The sequence below is a fragment of the Zeugodacus cucurbitae genome, chromosome 2 (genome assembly GCF_028554725.1).
Source record: "Zeugodacus cucurbitae isolate PBARC_wt_2022May chromosome 2, idZeuCucr1.2, whole genome shotgun sequence".
In the NCBI taxonomy this organism is placed as follows: domain Eukaryota; kingdom Metazoa; phylum Arthropoda; class Insecta; order Diptera; family Tephritidae; genus Zeugodacus; species Zeugodacus cucurbitae.
In genome coordinates, this window is record NC_071667.1 from 7,785,982 (window position 1) to 7,799,601 (window position 13,620).

At 35.5% G+C, this 13,620-nt stretch overlaps 1 protein-coding gene across 3 annotated transcripts in view; it reads left to right on the top strand.

The window, feature by feature from the left end:
- The first annotated feature begins 5,695 nt into the window (after positions 1–5,695).
- Positions 5,696–13,620, top strand: part of LOC105210089 (mucin-17) — a 192,312-nt gene continuing 184,387 nt past the window's right edge. The window contains exon 1 of one of the 3 annotated variants that reach the window (XM_054225185.1): positions 5,696–5,825. The gene's annotated coding sequence lies outside the window, so the exon portion shown is untranslated. Of the gene's footprint in view, positions 5,978–13,620 lie in introns of all 3 variants that reach the window. The other 2 variants (XM_054225186.1, XM_029038957.2) reach the window with 2 other exon arrangements.

The following is a 13,620-nucleotide window of genomic DNA, read 5'->3' on the forward strand; positions in this document are numbered from 1 at the left end:
TTGATAAATATTCCTATTTTCATTATTAGGCCAGAAATATATATAGCAGCCCTCGTAATAATAATTAGCATGGAAGTCCGGTTTTTTCTTCTAATAATGGTTTGAATTTTTAATTTTTATGTAGGTGAGTGACGTCCAAGTGCAGAGAGTTTTAAATCTTTTTAATATTTAATATTTAAAATTTTTCTCCATGAAACAAAAATTTTATTTTATTTTCGGAAATTAGTATTAAAATTATATAATAAATCATCAGACACATACAACAGATTAAGTCTGGCAGAATTTGATCTACACATTATGCTTTCGCTTCAAGTGAAGCGCTAGAAAGATTCTAACAATGGATAAATAACGTTGATTAATAACATAATCTTTCACCGAGAGAGTTACAAAAAGATCCGGAGTTGAAAATATAGTCATAAAATTTCATTCATTGTGCGACTGCTCTGAAGAATTCTCAGAAATATCTCAAAATGTATTATTCAGCTGTGATATATTTATCCAAAACTTTTTTATCTCTGATCAAATATTTAGCATATTTCTACTAGACTTGACAGTGTTAATTTCGGGAATGTATATGAAACCTTTGAAATAAATCTTCAGACACCTGAAAATCGCTTGGTTCCCCCATACATACAGTATACTCTCGAAAAGTAAATCGATTGGTATTTTGGGTAATTTACTTTTTCGAATAATTTACTTTTCCAAATATATACATAAATTATCTGTTTTTATAACATTAAATGCATTTTTAAACTTAAAAAATGCATTAATTTCTTTGTTTCAATAAAACATATGGATTTACATGAAAAACATATTTACATTTACATACATACATATACAGAGGTAGTCAAAATTATTTACACATCGGACGTTTTTTACATGTTTCACAGAAAAAGCTTTCGCTTGTTGTTGTTGTTGTCGCAGGGTAACAAAATGCTATGTTGTTGTAAACCTTGATCTATTCCCGAGCGAATGAAGTCGGTTTGGCAAGAATAGCTAGAAATATGGCGGAGAAATAAGCAAATGAACTTGAAGACTCGCAGTAGTCAAAAGTATTTACACATATTTTTTTACGTCAAAAGTATTTACACATGGCGATTTAGCCTTTATCCTTGGATTTGGTTTGAGCAAAAGTAGTAATTTGATTCTATTGCATTCTTAACTACCTAACTCAGCCTTAAAATATAAAAATTGGTAAAAATAAAATGTCGAAAACAAAGGAATTATCGATTATCACTAGATTGAAGACTGTTACTAAGTTTAAGAGTCGGGTTTAGGCTTCGGAGTAAGTAAAACTTTATAGAATTTGATGGAATACTGTTTATAATGTTATTAAAAAGAAGGACACGAAATATTGCAAGGACAATTTAAAGATAATTGGGCGGAAACCTGTGATAGCTCAAAGAGAATGCAGAAGATTAGTAGGAACTGTCATACAAAATCTCACAATTAGTCCTCTTAATATTGCATCATCATCGAATCAGCATATTGCATGAACAGCCAATGATGCTACACTGCTAAGGACAAATACATACGTTGTGTATAAAGTTGAGCTCTTCCGAAACCAAAAAATCTTTATTTCCGAAACCAAAAAAGCGATATGCCTCTCATTTGCCTTAAAATGCATCCTAAAGCCTGTCGTGGACAGATAAGGCTGATTTTTTGTTCCAGGGCTTCTTTAGTAAACGCTTTATGCATTTACCACGTGAGAAGAAGAATAATGCAGCTTAGACGCTAAATAGGGTCGGGAGTGATGATTTTTGATTTTTTTTATTCTTTGGGGAAATTTTCCTTACTTCTGTTTTGGAGATTTGGTACTAATTTAGTGACCCTAAATCATCCGGATATATCAGAATTCACATGACCATGCCATTTTACAACAGGATAATGCTCCATTTCATGAAGGATCCTTACCTTCAAAAGTTTTAAATGAAGCAAATCAAGTTGACCTCCGCACAGCCCTGACCAAAACTTTAGTCAAAATGTTTGGTCTTTCGTTAAATATCAGAGGACAATTGATATAATAACCGAAAACGCCGAAATTAGCGACATTTGGTCTAAATTAACTGTTAACTTAGCGCACAATTGTGTTGAATCAATTCGGACCATAAAGCAGGCCGGTATTGATGACAATGGTAATGTAACCAATTATGAATTTATCGCCTTAGAATAGTAACTTAGACTAAATATTAAAATTAGAAAAATTATCATTAAAAACTAACAGAATAATCCATTTTATGTTGTGTGTAAATACTTTTGACTACTGCGAGTCTGTAGTTCATTTGCTCATATCTCCGCCATCTTTCTAGCTATTCATGCCAAACTGACTTCATTCTCTCGGGAATAGATCAAGGTTTACAACAACATAGCATTTTGTTACCCTGCGACAACAACAACAACAAGCGAAAGCTTTTTGTGTGAAACTTGTAAAAAAACGTCCGATGTGTAAATAATTTTGACTACCTCTGTATGTATTTACTATGAAGAGAAAAAATCTTGAATGTTCTTTTGTTTTTTTTCTTTTGCAATATATTTTCTGACCATTTTTGTACGACAATTCAAAAAGTCTGACACCTGATTTGCATCGTTTTCATTTTTAAACCAGTGGATCAAGTCGGAGAGTTTATTTACTAAAAAGACGCGATAAACAAGAGAGTAAGTGTTTTTGCAATATCGTAAAAAATGCTGCTTGCTTCGTTTCGATTGTTTTATCACACTCTCTGAAAAGTAAATTAAAAAATTTACTTTTAAAAAATTTACTTTTTCGAGGTGCATGTGTAATCTTAAAGGTGATTAACTTTTCCGCGATTATTTACTTTCTGAGAATTTACTTTTCGAGAGTATACTGTACATGAGGTACCTATGTCTAAATATTACGGTTCCGTTCGAGTTCGAAATATATTCCTAATTTACTTATGCGATAAATAAAACAAGCAAAACAGAAAAAAGTTACAGTGAACACTTTATATTTAAAATTAGGTTTAAACAGTAATTACGTAAAAAAAATGAAGATAACTGGACTTCATTAAACTCATTTGTTCTTCCAATCGTGGCAGTCAAATTAATCTTCTTATAACTTCATAAGTCTTCTTGTTACTTTCTGTTTTGAACTCTCTTTTGATACGAAAGAAATCTCGGTCTCCAATCCCGAAACCAATCTGCAATCCTTGTAACTGCGCATTTTTGGCAATCGATTGTTTTGGTTTTTCTTCAATCGCACAATTCCCAGATTCAATAAAAAACTCGAATAAATTATCCTCTCGATATACATAACCTTATATGTAAATATGAACGATTATGTTGGTTTTTATATTAAAAATATAATTGAATCGAACAATTTATTTGAATTTCTGTAAAATTCGTTTGTCAATGAAAAAATTAAAAAAACATAGGTTAGGTTAGGTTAGGTTGGTCTGGTAGGCCTGCAAGCCACGCATAGACCAGTTATGGTCCTTTGCGCCTTAGTGCCTTTACGTGTTCCCTGAGTAGTAGTCATCGTTCAGGATGCCTGCGCCTATCGTGAATTTTAATAGTTTGTGAGGCTTCAAAAACGCTGTCTCGCTAACGCAGGACAAACGCACAAGAGATGCTCCACTGTTTTCTTGGTGCCCCGCTCTTGCCATTTTCTGCATTCCTCCCGATCTGACAGCCCCATTTTATAGGCATGTGCCGCTACAAGGCTGTGGCCGGTAAGAATGCCTGCTCCCGTTGCAGTGGAGGTGTGGCCGCTGGCGACACAGCTTGAAAAGTCGCTGTGCCCGCCGGTGGTAGCAGCCTCGTCTCCCACCGACGTTTGGGCTGATATCCCAGCCCGCTGTTCTTCCTTTTTGACCTCCATATTGAGTTTTTGTATTCGAGGGTCTCTACCCCTAGCGTTTTATACCTACCACCAGGTACCTCACTGGCAATGGCTGATGTACTCACGCCTCCACCGCCTTATGAGGATACATATAAAGCATTCCAACATATGATGAAGGATGTGGAGTACATCAGCTTTAGCTAGATGGCGCTTGCCTGCACTGCCGTGACTTAGCTTGTCATATACAGCTTGAGACCCCAGCAGTGCAGGCTGCGCCACCCATTGCCCAGTCGACACCCGCGCGGACGATATAGCCAAGAGGAATTTTTGTCGAAAATATTAATTAAAAACAAGTAAGGAAGGGCTAAGTTCGGGTGTAACCGAACATTTTATACTCTCGCAATTTATTGATGTAATTTTATAAAGATAACACAATTTGACCCATATATTGGGTATAAAGTTCAATAGAATAACGAAAATCATCATAAATAGTATATGGGGACTGAGGTAATTCCTAAACCGATTTCACTCGTTTTCACCACCAAGATACAATGTATCGAAGACTATACGCTCACTTAATTTAATATTACTTATAATTATAGGGGATCTGAGGGAAGTTATGACCCGATTTTTACCATTTCAGGTACAGAGAGAAACTGTTATAAGAAAAAAATTCAGAGGGAATGAATTACATTAAAATATCTGAGGTATTTACCTAAGTATATTTTCGGGGAAAAATTACCCTTAGGCACTGAGTTCTTCATGTTCGATATCAGGGGCCTTGAAAAGTCATGGTTCGATTTTGACACTTTTTTCACAAGTGATGCAACATCTCAAATACAGTATTTGTGTAAAGTTTTATTCCGCTAGCTTCATTGGTTCCTTATGAATACATTATAAAGTGAACGAATCAGATGGAATTCAAAATTGGGTTATATGGGAAGTAGACGTAGTTGTGAACCGATTTCGCCCATATTCCACCCGTGTCATCAGGGTGTCAAGAAAGTGTTATGTACCGAATTTCATTGAAATCGGTCGAATAGTTCTTGAGATATGGTTTTTGACCCATAAGTGGGCGACGCCACGCCCATTTTCCATTTTGTAAAAAAATCTCAGTGCAGCTTTCTTTTATTTCTATTATTTCTGACGTTTTTCGTTAGTGAGTTAACGCACTTTTAGTAATTTTCAACCTAACCTTTGTATGGGAGGTGGGCGTAGTTATTATCCGATTTTTCTTCATTTTTGAACTGGATAAGGAAATGGCTAAAATAAACGACTGCAGAAAGTTTGGTTTATATAGCTTTATTGGTTTGCGAGTTATATATAAAAAAAAAACCTATTTGGGGGTGGGGTCACGCCCACTTTTCCAAAAAAATTACATCCAAATAGGTTTTCGGTTTCCGCCATTTTGTGGGCGTGGCAGTGGACCGATTTTTCCCACTTTCGAAAGCAACCTCCTCAGGGTGCCAAGGAACATATGTTCCAAGTTTCATTAAGATATCTTAATTTTTACTCAAGTTATCGCTTGTACGGACAGACGGACAGACAGACATCCGGATTTCAAATCCACTCGTCATCCTGATCATTTATGTATATATAACCCCATATCTAACTCTTATATTTCTTGGTGTCATAAACAACTGTTAGGTGAACAAAACTATTATACTCTGTGCAACAGGTTGCGAGAGTATAAATATTGTCTACCCCTTGCGTTGGTAAATATCTGCTACTATTTACAACTTTTTGAACAATTTTCTGGATAAATTAAAATAAAAAAGAGTGAGAAAGCTGTTTACTTACCAAACCTTTTATAATTGAATCATGCTGTTCGATTATCTAATTGCAGAACATCAGCCACACTATCTCTTGAAATTTCAGTATTTAATGTTTTATATTTCATTACTAACTCAGCACAACATGCTAGCGCTGTTCGATTATCTAATTGCAACACAACAATCCGGCAGTTAAATGTCAAAATGAAAATATTTAAAAAATGCACGTCATTTCAAGGAAGTGTGTGTGGAAGGTATTCTGATTTGAATTAATACTCTTATTTTTATTGTGTAATTAAATAGTTTAAATGGTATATAAACTAACCACTTTGTAAGAGGTAAATATTTGAAGTGAGTGGTTATAAAAAGACGTGATTATTTAGTGAAATTAAAAACATGGAAATTGGTACGTACATTTGATTTTAACTAACCTCAAAATTGTAATAAGAAGCGGCTTGACCTTTTACATGTATGTATGTATATTAAACAGCTCTTCGTCATTCCAGTAAGACATTAAGCTGGCTATTGCTTCTACATCAAAAAGCTGTGTCGCTATTAGACTACTTTCATTTGTGCTCATTTGCATCCGGCCCTCATTAAGTGCATCGATCATTAGAAGCTATTGCACCAATTAGCGACAAATCAATTTATGTACATTACTTTACAATGTCTATTGTTGTTGTTTGTTGTAATTCACAATGTGCTGTTAGTATAGTATTGTTATATTTGCTTTTGAGTTTTTGCAAAAATATGGATTTCCATATGTTCGTCAGTTTGTACACTTCGGAATGTGGGCGCGCACTCTACATATTTGCATACTACAGAAACTAGCTGCCGATGCAAATTAGAAAAATGCATAAGTAATTGAAAAGGAAGGCCTCATTATTAGTTCGATGCAGTGTATCTATTGCGTTAAGCAATAATTGCATGAAAGTGGTTACGTATAGGTATCTGATCTGATCTATATTATATACATATATAAAATAATTGTATATTCTTATTTTCTATTTATGAAAGTTAGTGTACGGACGATATCAATTAAATGCCAATAATTGTCTTAAGCTTGATGACTCTATAACGTGTCTCTTCTCAGCATGATTTTCTAATATTGAAGCTGCCAATAAAATTGTTTCAATATTGTCAGAGGTTACTTCGACTTGGATAAACTCTATAAGCGATTTGGTTCTAAAAAAATACATTCAACAGAGAATAATTCTCCAGTAGCTACACTACTTTAATGTTTGAAGTATCTACTTGCACTACGGTTGCTGCTTTGTTGCGGTTTTGAACATTATAAACTATCTGGATCGCCGCTATAGCCCTTCATTTGGTTTTTAATAGCATATGCATACATATGTATGTACAACCATTCGTACAAAAGTATCTGTGTACATATGCGCAGTGTCTTAAACATATTATATTTCATTTTGGAATGTACGAAATTTAGCTGAAATGCCAAACACGTGGCCCACACACACAAAAATATCTCTATATACATAAATACATATGTACATACTTCTATACAAGCATAGTGCACCCAATAGTGCCTCGGAATATTTTGGAAGGCGCCAATAACTGAATTTTATTTTTTTTTTTGTAAAAGCAATTGAGAGAAACGCGATAAAATTTTGAAAACAATCAGCAACGAAAAGTAAAGTATGAATACATATATATTGTATATAAACATTCCATATATTATTTATCTACGTACATAGTTGCTATATTTAAACAGCAAGTGTTTGGTCTCGGTGCTTATTTGTTTTCATATCTGCGCTTTTATAGTCCACAGCAGCAGCGCTATTGTGCACATGAAATGGTCCGAAAATAAATGTTTGACGAAATGTACAAAGGATTATACGTAAATGCTTTGACAAGTGTGGCTACATACATACATATGTATATATTTGAGCACACGCCAAGCCAATATCTTTGTTGAATAATTTAAAGCACTCAAGTGACCACATTAAATGACTTTCGATTATCTTCTATCTTTACTAGCGACATTGCGACCTAACCGATACATTTCATATGGAATGTAAATTAATATATAAATATTTACTGAGCTACAGTTGTGGTGAAAGTAATAGCAGTGTGATGTAGATAAGAGATTGTCATACAAATTAATAAATATTCGAAAAAAAAATAATAAAAGTTAGGTTAGGTTATGTGAATTTAGCTAGCGTAACAGCTGGCGTTGTTCGAGCCGCAGAGTTAAACAGAGAAGATACAATTTTTTTATAAAAGTATACAGCTACTAGCGTACGCCGATAATATCGATATCATTGGAAACAACACCCGCGCCGTTAGTTCTGCTTTCTCCAGACTGGATAAGGAAGCGTAGCGTATGGTCTGGTGGTGAACAAGGACAAGACGAAATATCTCCTGTCGTCAAACAAACAGTCAGCGCATTCGCGTCTTGGCTCCCACGTCACTGTTGACAGTCATAACTTTGAAGTTGTAGATAATTTCGTATACCTAGGAACCAGCATTACCACCGATAATAATGTCAGCCTTGAAATCCAACGCAGAATCACTGGTGCTACTATGGACTGAGTAGGCAATTGAAAAGTAAAGTCCTCTCTCGACGAACAAAAACTAAACTCTACAAGTCCCTCATCAATCCGATGAGACGGCACTAGGAGTTTTCGAGAGAAAGGTTTTGCGGAAGATTTATGGTCCCTTAAACATTGGCATCGGCGAATACCGCAGCAGATGGAATGATGAGCTGTATGTGTTGTTCGACGACATAGACATAGTCCAGCGAATAAAAAGACAGCGGCTACGCTGGCTGGGTCATGTTGTTGGAATGAATGAAAGTGCCCCAGCTCTGAAAGTTTTCGACGCAATACCCGCTGGTGGAAGCCGAGGAAGAGGGAGATCGCCGCTCTGATGGAAGGACCAGGTGGAGAAGGACCTGTCTTCACTTGGTATTACCAATTGGCGCCAAACTGCCAAAAGGAGAGATGCGTGGCGCGCTGTTGTGGACTCGGCTATAACTGCGTAAGCGGTTTCTACGCCAGTCAAGAAGAAGAACAACAGCTGGCGTTGTAAAATGAAGCTGAAAAATTTTTTGGGGGTTACTTAGCAGTCACAAACATTGTAGCGCAGTTGTTCACAACACCACTGTACTCCGGTATTTTTTATAGAAAACACTTCCATTTTTATATTCATTGTCCAGCAATGCTGTTTTTTGACCACAGATGTGCATAAACCGTTAGTCGGCGGAAGTAAAAGTGACAACACTGAAAAATTATTGCAATTCGCCAATGAGAGAGGGTTGACATTTCACATCGCTACAAACACATTAATACTCATATAAGTATGAGTGTATCTATCAAATGAATGCCATTACAACTGCACGCCACACTCACTCCCCCAATAGTACTAATGCTGTGCAACCCCATTGTGTGCCGCACAATACTTCCTCATGATAATCAGCCACACAAAAGGACCTAAATTGTTTAAGGAACTGTGTGTTTTTTGGACCTTCACTTGATTTTGTCATCGATAAGAACTAAAGTGTCAAACACACTCATATATGTATGTTTGTGTGTATGAAGGATCGTCTCTATTGTAACGCAGCATCGCATCCGTCACGTTCATTATTGTTCGCGTCATTTTCGCTGCTAAATTACATATGTACATGTGAGAAATAGTTGAGCATAAAAGTATTCGTACACTAAATATTAAAGGAAGAAATATTTTTCAGAAAATATACATAAAATTTTATTATTGAATATTAAAAATTAGTGAAAACCCTAGAACTCAAAATCTGCCTCAAAGTCGTCACAATATCGTACAGCTGTAGAAAGATTCTAGGTAAACATCGTTTTAATTCTCAATTAGGTATTCTCCCAGACCCACAATACGACTGTATAACGATTCTTAGTAATAAGAGTCTTACAATCTTACGGAAATGTGTAGAATTGTTATGTAAAAGTTGATCCATTTCGATATTCCATAGTTTTTTTTTAAGAAAAAACACAGAAAATTCCAATTTAATGGGAAATGTTTATTATCATTCGAAAGAACATTCTTTTGCATTTATTTTTTTAAAATTATCTCTTCCAAATGTTGACCACGACTACATCTCACAGGGTAAATCCGTGGAGTCCAATTTTCTAATTTTAATTTAATTCTTTTTAATTTATTGATCCAAAAATTTATACACATATTATGGTATTTTTTAACTGTAGTTTTAGACTTAGTACTAGTAAAAATATTTATTTGAAAAAGAGCTACAGCTGATCTCCAGGAGCTCCTCTCAAAAAAGACGTTTTGCGGTGACCACTATATCTCGGAACTGGGTCATATGAAATTAAAAAACCAAACAGATTTCGTTAAAATAATGTTAAATCTAGTAATTAATCGAAGGAATAAGCAAAATAAAATTTTTTGACAAAATGGCGGTTTCTCAAAAAAAAAATCGATTCTTCACCGAAATTTCGGCCTTAAATTGTTTATAAAAAAAAAAAATATTTATCGGAGAGAAAAAATCTTCGATTAATTACTAAAAAATATATTTAAGAAGGTCGTGTTAAAATTTGAGACTAATCGGTCTAGCCGTTTTCGACTAATGTTGGTCACCGACTTTGAAAACACCATTTTGAGAAAAACGCGCTGCCGCTCAGACCTTGTACTTCCAAGCACGCTGAAACGCCTTTTCAAATTTGCTTGTAACTTTGAAAATATTCACCGGAACGATATGAAATTTTCTGTGTGTATTCTTAAATATATGTACATTAAGAAAATGAAATTAAAAAAATCGATTTTTTGAAAATTCTAGCCGTATATAACCCCTTAATTCTTGCACAAGCTTCATTTTGTACGCTTTCAATTTAAGAGCGCGACGTAAAATGGGCCAAGTAGTTCCATATGTCAATCCGAGTTGCTGTGAACGGCGCCGAATCGACTCTCCACGGTCTTCGTGTACACTCTCAGCTACGGCTGCTATATTTTCTTCAATGCTTGCTGTACGTGGTCTATTCAGTCGAATATTATCGAATAATGAATGCTGGGTCTCAAGTTGGGTGATGGTGGTGCGAATGGTACGCTCAGTAGGCCGATTATGTTGACCATAAGTTGAGCGAAGCGCGCGAAACACATTCTTTACATAACGGAATTTTCGTTAATTTATTTACGATGGACTCCTGTTGAAAAAACTATTCATTGCCGAAATCTGGCAAATTTTTTTTAATTTTTCAAAGTCGTCTCAATACTTTTACGGGCCACTGTTTCGCAAAATGGTGTATCGTACAATGTTATTGGGTGTCATAGGGATCCGAGACTGGGCAAGATAATCGCATAGGCAAATAGAAAAGCAATCAGCAAAAATAACAAAACACAAGCGCGTTTCAGCAGTCATTGCTGTGTTGTTATTGTTGTTGTTATAAAAATGCGAATTCACACAACAAACAAACACAGGCTGCCTTGGCATAAGTCCATTGTGCTAACTAAATTAAAATTTAACTATATTTGAGCATTTCTTCTTTCCAACCGAGAATAGTTGTATGTGCGTGTGTGTATGCGTTCAATGGTTGTGACATGGCATAAAAGCGTACAATCGAAGAAAAAATCACGTTCGCATAAATAACCAACATAAACGCATTGATTGGTCGGTTGACGTGGGACAACAATTTCATAGTGAAATTCAAATACAACAGCTCATGCGCAAGGCGTTTGTGTTTGTATTGTGTGTTGACAGACCGTCCTGTTGCCGGTAGACAGCATCAAACCCATCAATATGTGGAGAGTTTGAGTGCGAAAAAATAAAATACAGATTTATCCCCCCACTCTCCAGTGTGTTGTTGCTGTTGTTGTGGGCAATCACGATTGTGTGTTTGTTGTTGTTATAATACCTTAATTTAAATTCTTTTACCACCAACCATTTGTTGATATGTTGATGATTTAAGGCTGCGCTCGGACAACCAATGAAACACACATACATACATACAACTGCATATTGTGTTGCACAGTGCTCCGGTGCGGTGTCCATTACACAGTGTAATAGTTAGGCCAAGTTGTAGGCCAACAATAAGCACTAAAACAGCAACAACAACAACAACGTTATGCCCAGCAGACCAACAGAGCAATACAGAGCAATAAAAATCAAAATTATAAAATTGCCTGTTGTTGTTGTTGTTGTAGTGTGTAGTGCTGAGTGGCAAAAGGGTCGCACAATCGTCGAACCGGACAATTGATATGTGTCAACGGCGAATAGTAATGCCACCCCCAATGCGAGCATAATTTTTATTTTTTTTGATAATTTTTCTGGAGTAGCGGTATTTGCGGGGAGGCAAGTAATTTGAGCGATTTTATCTCACATGTGTACATACATACATTCATCCTCATATTTACTGTTTAATGCTTGATTTGTCGGTGCTTGAAATTGAGACCTTAAGTGCAGAAATTAAGATAAAGTGGAATTTCCTACAACAATAATACTAACACACATAAACACTATTTCTACTAAAGTAACCTAATCAAATCATATGAAGATTCGGCGAAACGCAAATTAATGAAAGACGTTCACACACAAAAGCGTCAATAATTATATTAGTGTATATGTGTATGTATGTGAATAGTGACATTTATGAGACAATTGAGGTTATGATTTGGCGCACACTGTGTGTCTAAATTGTGGGAAATAATGATATTCATAATCATATTATAATTTAAACCATTTTTGGGTTGTCATAAGTAAGGTTATGTCGAGTTCAAATTAACACTTTTCTTAAAACTGTATTTTAGCTTATGTTAAAGATGTTAGTGAGTTGCATTTTAGATTTTATTCTTGAAATACCATTATGTGGGTTCAGAAGTATACTTAGAGTACATTTTAAAATGCAATCGAAATTTAAGCGATTAATTATGAGATCCAAGGTTCTACTTAGGTTCCTGGAAAGCGTTACGATTTGTACAGCAAGTAGAAGCTTTCTGTACCAAAGGATATGCATAACGTATTGAACAGATTTAACCTGTAAGAGATATGTTAGAGCTGTTAAGGAATATTGATCAATTCAGGTTACCTCTCGAGATAAGTTATGTTAGGTTATGTGGTTGTCAAAACGACGCACCTAGGCCTTTTGGAGGCCCATTGTGACACCACTGGGACTGTGATCCCTCACACTATAGAGTCGTCTTTGAACCACCCTGTGGTCTTAATAAAGTGAGAAAGCTCACGCAATTTGATATGAGCAACTTCACCCACATCCTCGAGAAAACCGCGTCCAATAGTCGCAATTATTTTCCTATACAGAGCCTTACATCCACATAGAAGATGTGTAATCGTTTCTTCTTCTTCTTACCTCTCGAGATAGATAATAATATTTGTCATATCTTCATTGTTGAATTATAATAATTTATGGACCTTGTATTACTAATGGTATTGACTCTACTAATATTATTTCTATATAAATTAAAGTACGTTAAAGCTGCGGTTTCAAAAATAATTTCCACTTTTTCTTCCGTTACAAAATAGACATCGACATGTTCTTCATTATAAGAACACTAATAAATAAGCGATATGTATTTCTTTAAGAGCCGTGATGTCATCCCTTGTAATAACAAAGTATTTTCTAAGCGCCATTGTGAAATAATCTTCATTAGATAAACACATCATCAAACAAACAGTCAGCGCATTCACGTCTTGGCTCTTACGGTACTGTTGACAGTCATAACTTGGAAATTGTAGATAATTTCGTCTATCTTGGAACCAGTATTAACACCAATAACAATGTCAGCCTAGAAATCCAAAGCAGGATCACTCTTGTAAATAGGTGCTACTTTGGACTGAGCAGGAAATTGAAAAGTAAATAGATAAAGGTATCGATGAACAAAAACAAAACTCTACAACTCCTTCATCATTCCTGCTTTATAGTACAGAAGCGTGGACGATGTCAAGATCTGATGAGACGGCACTAGGAGTTTTCGGGAGAAAGGTGTTGCGAAAGATTTTCGGTCCATTAAACACTGGCAACGGCGAATACCGATCAACGAACTGTATGAGCTATTCGATTACTTTGACATAGTTCAGCGTAGCCGCTGGCT